Source organism: Haplochromis burtoni, unplaced genomic scaffold (assembly GCF_018398535.1).
Source record: "Haplochromis burtoni strain Fernald_Lab_line unplaced genomic scaffold, NCSU_Asbu1 Contig_340, whole genome shotgun sequence".
In the NCBI taxonomy this organism is placed as follows: Eukaryota; Metazoa; Chordata; class Actinopteri; order Cichliformes; family Cichlidae; genus Haplochromis; species Haplochromis burtoni.
In genome coordinates, this window is record NW_024582701.1 from 67,437 (window position 1) to 83,860 (window position 16,424).

The 16,424-nt window shown below is 41.6% G+C and overlaps 1 protein-coding gene across 2 annotated transcripts in view; it reads left to right on the forward strand.

Moving 5' to 3' along the window:
• The first annotated feature begins 13,578 nt into the window (after nt 1-13,578).
• Nucleotides 13,579-16,424, forward strand: part of LOC102305239 (CMP-N-acetylneuraminate-beta-galactosamide-alpha-2,3-sialyltransferase 1) — a 112,826-nt gene continuing 109,980 nt past the window's right edge. For both annotated transcript variants that reach the window (XM_042228661.1, XM_005942576.3), the window contains exon 1: nt 13,579-14,008. The gene's annotated coding sequence lies outside the window, so the exon portion shown is untranslated. The remainder of the gene's footprint in view (nt 14,009-16,424) is intronic.

The following is a 16,424-nucleotide window of genomic DNA, read 5'->3' on the forward strand; positions in this document are numbered from 1 at the left end:
AACTGAATTAGCGTCATTACAAACATGTGTTAAATTTGATTTAGTGATAATCGAGTGTGTTTATGCTTGTCTGTGTGGAGAGGATTGTTGGAAAAGTGATGATAATGTCCGCTATCACTGTCAATTGCCAGTAAACACTTCATCTGGCTGCTGAATCTTCACGTGACATATTATAAAGTCTGTATTATTAACTCCGTCATTAGGCACCATTCTTCTTATTTTACGGCGCTGTTGTTCAATCGGGGAACACTCTTTGTTGAGGAGAAAAGCAAAAATTTGTTGCGGATACGGATTATCCATTGTTTAAATGTCCTGGTAGTCGAAAAGGAGGCAGAGCTTCTGAGAAATGCTAGGAGCTAACTGGGCGCTTACCGTGTCATTCAAATATATTAAATGTCGCAATGTTGGCAAAGAGAGGAAGTGGCGTAAGATTTGCGCATGCGGGGTACCGATCGGGTTTCCGGTACGGATCGAGTAGTGACAAGCAGGGCCGCGCTATGAATTCTGGGACACTGCTTCTTCTTCGGGGTTTAACGGCACCTGGCATCCTTGTACATGCAGTGCTGCCATCTTCTGTTTCAGTCTGTTATTACACTCTTAAATCCTACTACTTATTCCTGCATCTTTTGGGATCTTAGAAAGCTTCAAACGACGCGTCGACTATTAAATTAGTCGTCAACGATTTTGATAGTCGACGTAATCGTGACTAGTCGACTTATCGTGGCAGCCCTACTTGAAATTGATTGAAATTTCATTTTTGACTGGGTTGTTTTTGGCTTTTGTTTTATTTTATTTCATTTCATTTTTGTTGACCAATCTCAAAAACATTCTTGTTCATAAAATGTTTTTTTTCTGCAACTGTAAATCAAATTTTCCAAAGCCCTGTTTTTGAAACAGGAGTAGTGGTAGTGCTTCATATGGTTTCCATAAACTTGTTTATCGCTCTCACATTCCACTGATGCCTGCTGCCAGCTCCCACCAAGTCAGTGATAAAACGGAAAGTGAACATCAGTGGGTCTTTGAGGATGAATGCTGTCTTTAGTGATCCCTTTAGTGCCACCAACAGGTCAAAGTTCTTATTTTTGAAGAAAAACAGAATGATAGAAGACTAGAGTGGAGATGAAATATGAATTACAATAACTATGGACTCCTAGAAATGTTTATTTCTCCAATAGTTTAAGTATCACAGTTTGATAAAGCTGGTAAAGTTCGTAAGAAGAGCCATTTAGAAAAACACATAAAAGAGCCTGAAGGCAGGTTGTTAAATGAATTAAATATTGTAAAAACAAACAAACAAACAAACAAACATTAAAAGTTAAAATAACTTAAAAATTAAAAATTTATCTATTCTTTTTTTTTTATAAATAACTGATGAAATAAATCATTTTCATGCTTAAAATGTACGTGACCAAACAAAAGGTGCTGCAGAAGGTGGCAGGTATTCCAGTTTAAAAAGGGAAGAGAAGATGACAAGAGAAGCTAGCCGGAGAAACAAACAGTTGAAACACAAAAAGTGTACGGACAAAGAAAAATGTTCATGAAGGTAAGACGAGCAAGAAAGTCAACTGGGTCATGATTCAGCACAATTCTCAGGTTATTGTCAGTGTGCCCCAGGGCAGCTGTGGCTACAATGTAGCTTACCATCACCAGTGTGTGAATGGGTGGATGACTGAATGTAGTGTAAAGCGCTTTGGGGTCCTTAGGGACTAAGTAAGGTACTATACAAATACAGGCCATTTACCATTTATTGGAGTGTGTGAAGTACCGAAAGGGCCCTGGCTTCTTTGTTTGTTCATGCTAAATGCTAAATGTTAGCGTGTTAGCATTTAAAGGTTTTACTTGCTGAACAAAAGCCTGAAAGCAAAGCCTTTTGACATGACAGATTAACTGACCAAGGATGCTGTAACTATTCATTTCCTGATAACTTCACCTAAATCTCTCTGCTATGTTATTTTAAGTTAATTAAGTACATAAAATACTACATAAACTACTGTCCAAAACACGTATTGTGCAGTTTTGGAAGGTAAAATCTATTACTTAGCAGTCATTAGCATGTTGTGTATCTTTGAGTTGTACACAGTTTCTGAACTCTATCCATATATGTTCACTTCTGGCTCAAAAAATCTACTATAGCATCAGCCCAAAACACTAAGCTTGAGACTAATGTCAAAGGAGCTACATTCAACTTTTATACATAGTCTTTGCTGCAGACGTGAGAGTCTTTTGATATTTGTCTTTTATCTTCAGTGCTTTTTCCTGATGCTGTTATGTGTGTAGGTTATTTTCCTTGTGTGGAGGTTGCACAGGAAAAATACCTGTCTGGTTTTATTGTCCTTTTAGAATTTATGCTGCTATTTTATTGTTTTTCATTTTAAAGTTTTAGCTGTGGGGTGGGACGGGGTTGCTCCTCTGCTTGGTGTATAGTTTTAGCTAATAGAAGACTCTTTATTAATTAGAGGTCAGACTGCCTCTGGGCTTTTTTTTAATAACTTTTAGTTAATGTTGTGGGGAAGCTGGGCTTTTTGTGGTCTTGGAAACGTAACAGTGTGTATGTATGTGTGTGTATTTTGTTGTGTGTATGTGTGTTTTTGTTTCAGGAGCAAGTGTGTCTAGAAAGAGCCTAGCATTCACAAAGTGTACGATTTGATTTTTATTTTTAATTGCATATTATTAACCCAGAGGCAGCACATTTTTATTAGTGTTCTTATTATTATTTATTATATCTTTCTTTTTAGTTAATATAATGTTTGTATTCCTTTTATTCTTTGTACCAGGATTTTTTTTCCCATCACCAGTTACAAGTTCGCAGGATTGTGCTTGCGTCTGTGTCTGCTAATTTGCTACATCATAATAGCTAAAGGTGAATCTTAATGTATCATTAATTATGATCTACAGTATGGAGTCCTTGCTTGTTTGGCCACTTTGCAAACCTGTTATTCAATACAAAATGATGATTAAATTCTTATGAGATGCCACTCTTCATGTATTAAATGTCTTTTGGGGCACATTCCTACACTGTATTTCATATTTATCATATATACTGGTTTCCAGTTCTTATCTTCTTTTTTCTTTCCTGTTAATCATCAGGTAGCCTTCCGAGGTGGCCGTCCGACTGCGGTCTGGAGTGTGGGGCCTCCCTGCTGCTGCGGAGTCGGGGCGGTCTGCCTCTCCCCACCGCAGGGAAAAGGGTAACACCACCTGGGTCTGGGTGCAGTTCCCCCCTCCAGGGGCAAGGGTACCTAGACCCGGTTCGTAGAGTACGCTTGGGGAGTGTGATCGTGTGTACAGCGTCTCTTTATGTCTGTCTCCACGTTGGTTGAGTGTGGAGTAAGTGCATATGAGAGCATGAGGGTGGGAATGGATGTTTGTGTCTGTGTGTGCCTGTATGTCTGTGTCTATATGTCAGGTTGGGTATCAGACGCCACCTCTCTGGGGACATCTCAGGCCCTCCAAGGTTTGGAGGCCTATCTCCACCCACCACCACTTCCCCTGCCAGTGGCGGACTCCCTCAGTCGGTGCGTTGGTGGTTCTTTGTGTCTGGGGATGGGCGTCCGGGTACACACCGGCTCACTCCTTGGCGGCCGCTTATCGGGGCCTGGAGCCTGGGGCTCGCTCGGGCCACTTCGGAGGTGGGGTGCCCCCGGCCTCTCGGCCTGGGGCTCGGTCACTCAGGCACAGCTGGCTGCCGGCGGAGCTCACGGGCGCGTCACTGCAACTCCCCCTGGCTTCTGCTCCGCGGCTGCTGAGTGAGCCCTCATCTGGGACTCTCCTCAGCTCTTTCTGGGACAGTGGCGCGGCTGCCCCTCTGTTGGTCTTCCTTGGTCTCTTGTGTTCTGGGGGCCTCTGGATGTCTGGAGTTTTGATCTCCTCCATACCTGCTTCAACCCTGGAGGACGGGGCTGTGGCTCCCCACACTCCCTAGCAGATCGTTACATGGAGAAACCTTTGGAATGCAAGCATGCTGATCCACACAGGTATGCACACAGGTGTACACACGGGTATTCACAGACGCGGACTACAGCTTTCTTGGCTGCTGCCTCAAAGCACATTGTGCGCTGTCTATCTTGGTGCTGCACAATATCGTTTATTATTTAGTATCTACTGATATCTACTGCTAGCTAGTTTATTGTGATGGTGCCGTTTTTTTTTATTATGTTGCTCTTTGTTGTTTGCTTTCTCTTCTGTTTTTTTTCTCCATACAGGTGACCCAGGTGTTTTGTTTTTGTTTTTTTGTTTTTTTTCTTTCTTCCCCCCCTTCTCACCGTCTCTTCTCCCCTTTGGTTTTCTTTCTCTCCCTCTCTTTCTTTCATTCTTTCTCCCTGTCCTATCCCCCAGTCATGTCTGTCCCGTTTGTAGCAACTGAAAATAAAATAAATTCATAATTATAATAAAGGTCAATCAAATGGACCAATATGGCAAGGCCATGATGATCCACTTGGTAAAATAAATCCGCTTGGCATCTTTCTTGGCCTTAAGACAACAATTCTGATGGCTAAAGATCCAAACGGGACACAAAAAAAAAAATCATCAGGTAGCCTAGCAATCAAAATTGTCCCCATGTAAAAGACTGAATTCTTAGTCCCACGGTCAGCTCTTTATTATCTCAAATTAATATGTGATCCTTTACTTTCGCTCCATTCTAAAGGACAAAACTCACATTTTAGCCACACAACCTGTGCAAACTGCTTGGAAGGCTTTCTCAATCTGTTTTTCTTTTGCTTTCAAATAGGCCTCTGCAAAGTTTCAATGAACTTTGCTCTTTACTCGAATAACAACAAAGAGAGTTGAGCGACTCGGAGAGGCCAAGGCATGGCAAGAGTCACACACTGCCAATAACCCATCTAACACCCACGCTGTGAACCAACTCTGAGGCTCTTTTACAAATTGACAGGCAAGGACTTCAGGAACAAAAACTACTCAAAATCAAAAGCGAAGCTGTTGCAGAATCAATACTTCACAAGACGACACCAAGACAGAGTCCGTGGGCTACATTTCTGTCTTCACCTCCAGCACTCCAAACGCGCTTGATTATGATTTTCCATCAACAAAACATTCTAACACCTCCTCCTTGGAGACCCTGACTCACATCTCTCCTTGGAAGCTATGCAGCTCTCCAGCTATTCCAACTGATTGCAAGAACAACTTTTGATTATATCCCTACTACACAGTGTCCTCCTCTCAAGCCTGCTTAACCTGCACGTACACCATGCATGCGAGCACAAACACACACATGCACACAGCCCCTGCGAGCATAATATAATTGGACAAAGATTTGAAATAACAGCATCTCCCAGTGGAGAGAGAGTTTTTCTCCTGGCAGCAGTGAATTGATAATCCGCTTTGTAAAATACTCCTGGGGTCCTCACTCTCTTGTGGAGCTGTTGCTTGGAAGACGGGCGCAACACTCAATTCTCCATATCTCAAATCGTCTAATCCTAATTGCCCATGACTGCAGAGCCACAAAACACTAACATGCCAAAAAAAGCAATTAATTACATGACACAGGCTTTAATTCATTTGTTACTATATCCACAAATCATGAGTAGTTTGCTGCTGTGAGGATAACTTTGAAACTTTTGCTTGTTAATCTGACTTTTTTTTTTACACTCATACAGTGTAAAATGGCACTGTCAGGACAGCAAAGCTTACTTCCCTCGCCAAGTAAATTCTTGAAAACGGTTGTTATGGGGATTTCTCTCCTTAGATACCATTTTTATCAAACCAGCTTGAAGGCTGATGATTTCATTTGACCACTCTGACAAATAAACTATACGGAGAAGCAGCAAAGAAGGATTTATCCCTAACACCTGACTGCTCACTCCTGGTGAAAGAGAAGAGAGAAGAGTGGGAGGAGGTGAAAGACCCATCCTTGGAAACGAGCCAAAAAAGGCTCTGGTTCATTTTTTTCCACAGGTGTAATTAGGTGTGCACCTGGAAAACTGCGAAAATACAAGCAACACTTCACACGCACTGAATGACAAAGGGCAGCGCAAGCTCGGAGTCGACAGCACTTGATGTTGGAGCGGCTATTGAAGAAGAGCGATAGTGAGGAAGCTTCCCCAATGGACAGTAGCCCAAAAAATGGTAATCCTTTTGCATTGTGAGATGAGATACTGTAGTTAGCCAAGTGACCTTGGCTCTGTGTGAGAAGGATATTGCCAGAGGGCTGTACGACTCATGCTGGGAGATACTGCTATTTGGCGCACAGATACTGCAGCTGAAGCCCAGCATGCATTGCACTTTCTGTGTTTAAAAAAAAACACACATTCTTGCAAGTCTTTTATTTTGCTGTTTGGTGTTGTTTACAGTACAGAATGTTTTTTCATATATATATATATATATATTTAATATTTCAGGGGAAATGATCATTTTTCATTGGTTATCTTTCTCTCATAGTGACAACAGACAAACTCTCTTTCCTCTCCGAGGATGTTCAAAACCAGTGTGAGCCGACCTCTTAGCCCCACATACTGAAATTAATTAACTTATGCTTCATTTAACCTGCCAGACCCTGTACCAATTTCAGATGTTGAAGATTTGCCAGCAGTAGAAAATGAATTCAGTGCTTGTACTTTTTTTTTTTCTCCTACAACTATTCTTAACCCAGCTGTACTTCTTGAGACACAGCATTAATGAGTCAAGGCAACAAAAATATATTGTCTTGGTTTCTAATCTAAGATGTCTAATGACAAAATAAAATGAAAAGGAAAATGCTGACTGTAAGCTGTTTCTCCAGCAAACACTCTTCCTAATTTAAAACTGACAGATTCAATAGAATTTAAAGCTTTTTTGAAGGCACAAATCCTGACAACATTTGAAACCACAAAATCCATCTACCATTCATTGTTAATTGAACAACTCCAGGGTAGCATTTGAGGAGAATTGTGAATGTTCACAGTATTGATTGCCCTGTACCCGGCCTTCAGAGTAACACTGGCGGCACTGCAGAGAGTGCACAAATCCAATCTTGCCGCCTTTTTTTTGTAATTACCAGCTGACATTATCCCATACATTAAAATTTCATGACCTGGGGACAAAGGCATGCTGTCAATCAAAAAATGAACGAGTTAATTATTTATTCATTTATTTATTTAGTTTGTGGCTGCTTTTATGTTTTCTACTTTTGCAGTGAAGACATATAGCTTCAATTTACAGATTACTAAGGTCCTGTTTAATCAGTGATGGTCTAATTATATCTTAGCAAGCATATATACATTGCTTCTATTACTAGTAACAGTCTAGAGGGTTGTGTATGTTGAGGTTTTCCAAAATGGAAACAGAGAAAGTCTGGATTAATGATTTCAGGTGGTTTACTAACAGTAGTTGAAAAGTGAAACGCTGTAGCCTTCCAACCCTAAATGGACACTATTTTGGCCCCAGCCACCAGTCTGTCACATGGCTAACACAGAGAGCCTGATATCATTCATACATATTAATCTAAGTAAATTAACCTAATGTGAATAACTGTATGTTTTTGGACTGTAGGAAAAAACAGCTTGTGATTGATGACGGCGTAGCCATGACGCCTTTCTATCTGCTGTTGGGGAAAAGCAGAACATTTAAATACATTTCATTGCAATGTTGACCCTGTGCTAACTTCCATATGACAAATAAAACTGAAGCTGAAGCTGGAGTACCCAGAAAGATCCCACGCAGGAATGGGGAGAACATGCAAACCCCGTACAGAGAAGCAATGGCCAAATGATGGCTTTAAACTCAGGATGTTCTTGATGCGAGGCAACAGTGCAAATCACCATGCCACCATGTTGCCCCACATGAATCTTGAGTGACCTATTTCAACTGATTTGTGATTTATTTTTCATTTCCACTTACTTTTTAATGCTGACTTTGACACGTGCTTTAAAAATAAACTGCATCATATTATTATTAGCTAGCTAACAACAACAGTTACAGTTTTTTTCAGGAACTGCTTAACGTTGCTAGTCATTATTTTCAGTAACTGTACATTTTGGTGACCACCCTATATAGGTTATCAAAATTCACCCAAGTGTTGCTGTATATAACTGACAACTACATGGAAAGGTAACTACTAACAGGAGTAGGCTATAAGAACTGAAAAATAGGTATTGTTTTGCAGTGGGACTAACGCGTTATTGTGTAACACATCACAGCAACTACGTTATTATTGTGGTAACGACCATGGTAACTAGTTATTATGCCGAAATCAGGAACGCGTTAATCGTTACTGGGATTTAGATAGGGTCGTTATTCGTTACTTTGTGTGTTGCGTTTGACTTACCTCGAAATCGGAACACGGACCTGGGAATAATGTCACACTCGAGTAAACGGCGTTCTGGTTAGCCTTGTCAGAGAAGTCGGGATTCCAATATGGCCATGCCCTTGAAAACGGTTGTTTTGCTAGCCCTCTACAAAATGAAATTACTACTAAACACATATGCAGCCATAGCTGGACTCGGTGGGCCGATGGTGTGTGTAGTTTATTTTCGTTATGCTGACTTTTTACAGTCAGTTACAATCACTCATACTGCGTACTAGCTAGCATGACGGAGTTTATATACTGCTGGGCGGGTGCTATGATGTTACTGATAGTGAACTTTATTTTATTCGTAAGGTTAGTTATAAGAGTTGCCAACCGTCCTGTAAAAAACATAATCGTCCCATATTCAGAGAAAATATTTCATATTGAGGTGAAAAGGAATGCAATTTGGCCCATACTTCAGCTACAATGAAAAAAAGACACAAAGCTGGAGTTATTCTGTGTCTTTACGCTGCAGCTGTCTCTTCTTCTCTCATTCTCTCCCCCTCCCTCTCCTGTTGCTACTTCAATCATGAAGCTGATCAATGATCAGCTGATCGGCTTTTCTGTCCTAAGTCCCGTCTCTCTTGTTTGTTTATTTTTGTTTTCACTTTGCGCCAGAAAGAAGAAACCAGGGGAGGTCGCGTTAAACAACAGCAGCATGTTTAAGCTTGGTCAGCTGTTGTTAGAATTTATTTAACATTACCTTCTACTATCAGCTGATGTTTGCTGGAGCCAGGGCCGTAAAAGCTGCTGGTCATAATATCGGTTTGGTTTTCTGGTGAGAGGGAAACATGAAGATAAAACCAGGAGATGTCCTTACTGAATCTACGGAGCCCCGCAGGGGACATGGGAGAAAAAAAATTAAGACGGACTTTTGCGAGATCTCGCAAAAGTTTTGCGAGATCCCGAGTTAGTTTTGCGAGATCTTGCAAAAGTCCATCTTAATTGGTTTTTTTTCTCCCATGTCTCCTGCGGGGCTCCGTATGAATCATAAGAGCTGTGATGGAGAAACAGGTTTACCTTTTAGGTGACATGAATGAGTTGAAGGGAAGTTATGAACTGTTTCTGAGAGACAAATAACACCAGGATCCTTTTTTTTTAATACGACAAGACAGTGTACATCACTGTCACAACAGCGTTTGTTTTCGTTCAAAGGCTTTATGGTTTTTCCTATAATGGCGGGCCGGTCTCTAGTCAAAATGCCCAGGCCGATTTTTTGTCCCAGTCCAGTATGCAGCTCATCTGCAGTCTGGTGTTACCTACATCTTCCTACACGGAAGGCAGAATTTCCAAGCTCTGAGTACAATCGAAAGCACCACAACTGCAGTTTTCCTGTTGGATGTAAAAAGCGCACATGACGCTGTGATGTAGGTTAGAATCATAGCGGCAGTTGATGACAGTCCAGGCGTGGGATTTCTCTCGTGGAAATATGCACATTATTTTTTCCCTTCTATTGGTAGGTGGCACAGTGCAGTTGTGGCAGGATAGTGCTAACACATTAAGAAGAGAATTCTGAGTAAAGCCAAAGTTACTTTCCCTAGTAACTAGTTACTTTGAAAGTAACGACTAATTTGAAGTAACTGATTTACTTTTGATAGAAGTAACTAGTAATGTAACTAAGTTACTAATTTAAAGTAACTTACCCAACACTGTAGTTTTGTATACTTAGCTTAGCATTTTCAGATAATACATTTATCGACAGCCAGAACCAAGCATACTTTTAGAGCCAGAAGCATTAGCTAAATGCACTAACTTTGTTGGGTTCAAGGTTATTACATCATCAACATTAAATATGCAAATAACAATCAAAAAGGGGTGACAGGCAGCCCAAGCTTTTTCTTTGATCAACAAACCCAAACACATGGCTACACACTTTAGGTTTCATTAGCTCTCCTATCAAGAAGGGGAAAAAAGAAACATGAGCTTTTTCTAAATTTAAAACACACCAGTGGTTAGAAGAGTGAGGCGTGTGACCACTGGTGGGTATCCACATGAATTTATACCTTCACAACTCACACCTTCAAACACAATTACCAACACACAGTGTCTTGTGACAGGCTGACACCCCCGGCCCTCTCTGCAGATCAGGACTGCCGATCAGCAAAGGAATTGGGACGTTAATGTTAGAGCCACATCAAAGGAAGGTCTGCATTATCCCCCCTTTAACAAAACTCATTTTCGGACCCTGAAGCTGGAGTTCAAGCTTAAGAACTAAAAGGGATATGTAGAAGCAGAATATTTTTTATCCCCTTTCCCCAAGAGTCATATGCTCAAAAGAATAAACGACTTCAATAATAAGACTATTATTTTATTGAGTCACTCACCTTTATACAGTATGCCTAGGGAATGTAAAGCTCTAGCTATACATCTTTGTGTGTAGGTAGTAGCTATTGTATTATTAGCCTGTAGTTAATACATATATATGTATATAATAAGCCATTTCCCTTGACTGTTAATTGATCACATTTTGGTTTTGAAATTGTATAGATTGCTGCTAGTCTTTTATTTTAATGTTTGCAAGAATGTGTGTTTTTCCATTTAAAGTGAGTAGTAAAGCTGTCCTCAACTATCTCCTGACTGTTCAATACAATAAACATCTAAGAGAACAAACTGACTAGTTAATTAAAAATACTGTTGATTGGTGCCAAGATGAATTCTAAAATTACAAGAACAAAAAAGCAATCTTGAACAGTACTACAGACTGCTTGATTTTGAGTTACATTCAAAGTAGAATGAAATAGGACTCACAGCAGATACTTCAGCTTTCCCTGCTATGATATGCCAAAATATCTGGTGTAAAAAAGGTAAATGCTCTGCACTTACATAGGGCCTTTTAACCTCACCAGTTCTAGAAAGTTCTCTAAAAAGTGGGTGTTGTGCATCCTCACACACTTACACACTAGATACTGGAAGTGCTGACCTGCTATAGGAGGTCCAGAGTCTTGCTATTTTGCAGATGGGGATGGAGCACCAATGCAATAATACATCTTAATTTACTTTTAATTATTTTTGTCTTATTAAAGAAAAAAATTACAAAGATAAATGTTCATATTACACATTGTGTCATGGTTCTCAAGATCTGGAGAGGTCGTGGTGTGTGTATTTTTTGTCTTAACCTCTCCCACCAGGGCGGAACTGGACCTTGGTTCCCCGCCTCTGAACCCACCCTGAACACACACCTGTGGCTCATTCACACTAATCCTGGCAGACTACTTAAGATGGCAAGAGAGGCTGCTTCCTCGCTGGATCGTCACATTACCAAGTGTCAGTGTAGCGTTGCCTATGAAAGTGTTCCTTTGATCCCCTAGAGTTTCCTCCTGACTTTGTTTTTTCCTCTGTGTACAGGTCTTCTAGACTCCCTGCCCGTCTTCCCTGCCGTCTGGATTTCTGTGGATGTGTGTGAGTGAGCGTGAGCTTCTTAGTGTGGACATTTTTGAGTTACGGATCAAGTGGAAGAAGAGCGTGTGTGTACCCCCGTCTTGGACCTTCCCTTCGGACCCCGCCCTACTCCCTGGAGCCCCGTGTTATCTATTCCACTGTATATATGTATATATTCTCACTTGGTGTCACATTGCAAATAAACCCTCACCTTCTCTCTAAACTTCAGAGACCTGCGAGTGAGTCCTCTGCCTACTAATCTGTGACACATTGCCAAAGTTTTATATAATGAAGTCAGTATATTTAGAAACCACTGGATGATAATCGTTTATTCATATTCCCTTTGTCTCATTATGTGAACTACAATATTAAGATTACAATGGATTTCCAAACTTGTTAAAAAAAATTATTTTAATCAAGGTTGAGAAATAATTATAACTTTTCTTTCATTTGCATGACTGTGTATTACTGCTAATGTGACCAGGACCTTTTGTGTGTCTGAGGGACCAGTTCTGGCCTACGGGCCAAATGTTTGTCACCCTTGGTTAAATATTGAAGGTCAAGGAAATACAACAACCACAATGAGTATCTTCAATATTTTAAACGCAGTATTATAAGCCAGTAGATTTGGTCCTAAACCCCATGGCAACAAAGGAAACCACATCCTCCATCACAACCAGAGATGTTGCCCAGAGCAGGGAAAAAAAGACAAAAAGAGAGAGAAAAAGATATTATGGGACATCGCTCTAAATGGGACTCCATTCCTACTGCCCAGCTTCCAGCCTAACCACATTATCTGCACCTCCTCCCTCACTCTTCACAAACTCCATTCCCACCAGCCCCCCTGCACACACACGCTCTCTCTGCTAGAAGCCATCATTCCACCGTGTATGTTCAGCTGGCCCGTCAAGTCCCCATCTAGCCAAGTGCCCAACCATCTGTTGAGCCTAAGACAGCATGCAGCTCTGAAACCAGAAAGGAAATGTTCTATCAAATGATGAACTTATCTGCATTCAAACAGCAGCTTTCAGGGCCTCTGGGCTCAGAACTCATGCAGGGCATGCCACAGAACTACAGGCGAGGCTTCACTTATAAAAGACGTAGTCTTGGCTTTGATTAAGCAAGCAATGTGCTTCCTTTTAACCTCATGTATTTCAATTTCTAACCATTAAAATACAGTTTTTCCTTCTAGTTACACCTAATTTTTTGTATGCTTTAAAAAAAGTATCAATAACTTATTTGCCACATATTTCTTCACACTGTGAGTTCACATTGCAGGCCTTGAAATATGATTCGGCTGACTCAATGGATCTGACAAAGGTTGCTGCAAAAATAATTCCAGACACTTTCAATGAAACCCAATGACAGTAAATATTTCCTATGGCCTGAGGGTGTGAGGGTATGCAGTCACCTTAGCCAAGGGCATGAAAAACTAACAGGTCTCTGCAGGCCTGAGGCTATTATGGCTGAGTGAACTTCAGCTTGGGTGAATTCACCCTGCTTAAACTCACTGCAGTTAAGCTACCAGTCACCTCTATTATCCTATTAGTCAGCAGCACTTACAGTACAGTATGGAAATCAGCCGTACTGGTCTTGTAAGCAAAATTCATTGGAAGCTTTCCAAAGTTTTAACCTTAAAGATTCTCGGCAGATATTAACTGGGGATGAGCTTGTCATTTACCCTTGCATTTATTTATATATTTATTTTAATAGAGGAAAAGGAATGAGTGAGAGAGAATGATGAAAAAAGACCCATAAATTGATGAAATAAATTCTTTATCACTTTATAAGCGCTTGGTGATTCCTGCGGCACCGAGCTGCGGGCTAACACCAGGACCCGGTCACGCATGCCAAAGGAAGGGAAAGGAAGAAAAAATAAAAACATCCTGATGCAAGTGTGTGCGAGTGAGGATGCTGAGGGGCGTAGCAGCGCTGTGCCCCTCATGGTCAGCGCTCAGGAATTAAAATGCATGCTCCTCACTGCCTGGGAGAGAGTAACGTGTAGCCCGTTTACGTGAGAAAACCTGTTTCCAGCCTTCCCTCCTTCACGGAAACAAACTGAACCCCCCCCCCAAAGAAAAGCAAAAACGCACGGATGTGCCGCTTGTTCCAGGAGGGGGGGAGTAAACCTCCTCCCAGCGCTGTCACATTCAAACAGGCAACGGTGCGAGGTTGCCAGTTTGGCGCTATCCCCCCCTCTTCCTCCCTGCTCCTTTAAATTGGACCTTTGGAGCTGTAGCTTGTGGCTGATTTGCATTATTCCGTTGTTTGTGGAGCTGAAGCTGAAGCCGCCGTCACTCCGCGCGGGAATAAAGGGACTTCGCCCGCAGCTCCGGGGACTGACTTTAGGTGAGTGTGGGATCACCGCGCGTGGCTCTAACTGTGTGGACTGCGGTAATAATCACGTCCTATTCTACGTATAGCTTTTAAGCTTAGGTGCCTTACAGTGAGCGGCGCGCGTGCAGGTTTTTAAAGTATTTTAAAGTGCGGCTGAGAAGGTGTTGCGCTGCAACTTTCTGCTGCAACAAAAATAAAAAATCTGCACAATTATTCAGTTGCGCACTGAGAGAAAAGAGATGCATGCTTTCTAATGTTGAGAAAGTGTCATGCTGAAATGTGCACAGTTAGGAGAACAGTTATCAGTGGCCGTAAATCATATTTCACTCTCTTTGTGTAAATATCTCTTAATAAAGGAAACAGCTCGCACTGGAGGGTCATGTTGAGAAAAACAACTTATTCTCTTTGAGGACTGGATTGGATTTCCCACATTTTTGTTCTTCGAGATTTAAGAGAAAAATGACCAAAAGGACAAACTCATCCTCTTATACTCTTATCCCATCAAAGCATCCAAAGAAGGCAGAGATATGCTGCATGGACCATTCACTGCGTTCAGGGTAACTGTTGAATTTACAGTAGCAGTGCCAAAAAGGTACCAAGAGGGTCAGTACTGACTATACTGATACTTTTTAACTTGTTAAGGCAGCTTATGTAGGCGAGAGCTTCGTGTCATGGGTCAGCTTTGTCAACTTTCCGTGTATTTTCAAACTGTGTGTGTTTTTGGAGACCTAGAATTTAAATGTAGCTGTTTCTAAAGTACTTATGGTTAACTGCTGTTGTTTAAATGTGCTCTAGGCTATGAATAAAATAACCACGAGAGTAAATGCAAAAACGTTTAAGGTATATGTTTAACACAATTCAGTCGGGCTATATACTGAACTTACAGTATCGAAACAACAAAGTATCGATCCTATCATGCCAGTATTAGTCCGATACCAGTGTTGGTATCAATGACTGTCAATATCTACTGAAAGGGAAACAGGTCTGTGCTGAGTACATTTCAGGAGCTGTCTGGGGGATGCTGCAAGCAGCCTCATTAAGTTAAAGCAACAATGTTCGCTGTCAGAAATCCTTTCAGTTTGTTGTAAACATTAATCACTCCGGGTTCCATTGTATGCTTAATATCCCAGTGTTCATAAACTCCAGGTTTATGAGTTTTGTAATGATCTGTATTTTGCACGAGACGTCACCTCATTTACTAATGAAGGCGTCTGCCAGCAGGCTGGTTAATTTTCTCCTGAAACCTCTCCTTGCCATTATAAATAATAAGCAAGTAGAACCCATTAGCTCAGCCAGTTCCTCATCATGTCTCCAATCAGACTGGATGGTGTGACCTTGGGGTGGGTGGGTGGGGGACCGTGCTGCAGCATTTAGAAAGGAGGGTGGCAGAGATGGAGATGGGTTGCTTTTGGTGGCATCCGTTATCAAGGAACCCAATTATATCTAGAAAATGTGGTTGCCATAAGCAATTGCCATTTGTTACGCCGTATAAGATAGTGGGGCTATTTGGAGAGAAATGTGTGTTATTCTGATAATATGTACTTCGGACAGCTCTGGGTGTCGGCCGTCTCATCTTAATGTGCGTCTTTTAATTTAAAAGAAAGGTATGATTCTTCAGAATGAAAAGTCCTTTGTGAGCTCCTTTCAACAACGGTGCATGGAAGAGGCAATGAGTCACAGTGAATCATGGCAGCCTCTCACCAGCTGCCAGCCAGATGAAGACACGCTGCAAGCAAAAAGTCTGACGAAACTGCAGCCGCACTCGTGTGCTGCTCTTTCTACTTCAAAGCACGCCGTGGTATAACGTATAGCGTTCCACGAGCACGCCTAACAGCTCGTTCAAAGTTTGAGTAAGTTTCTCTAACAATCTGACTTCCAGTTTTGTTTTCAGATCTTTCCTGCGAGGTATTTCCAGCTTAAGCTGCCGTGGTGTAAAGGCTGTGCTAAGTCAGTGAAGGCTTTACTGTAATCAGTTATTCAGCTCTGGCATTCAGAGTCTCCGCTCCAGACAGAGGAATCCCCGTGGCTCACCACAAACCCAATCAGGCCCTTTAAGTACACAGCTTTAGAGCAAGGTCTGGGACCGCGAGTGCAGCAGCAGCAGCAACAGCAAAAAATGTTTCCAGTTCCCCGGGGTGGTGGTCCACATGCATCTGCAGCCTGTACAAGGGTATTTCACTAATAGTTAGTGTCTTTTGTTCAGGCTTCTGTGCTCTGTCACACAGTCTTTTTCCTTCATAGTATTCCCTTCGGACTTCTCCCCGGCTTTTTGATTTGCCCTCTGTTTCCACTTAGCAGTCCTGGCTATTTTCCAAGAAACACCTCAGCACCATTCTCCAGGATAAACAGGCTTCTTGTAGTCTGGCAACATGTGGAGAATGGATTGGAGTTTACTGTATGAGCGAATCTCCAAAAAAGCACCTAGGCT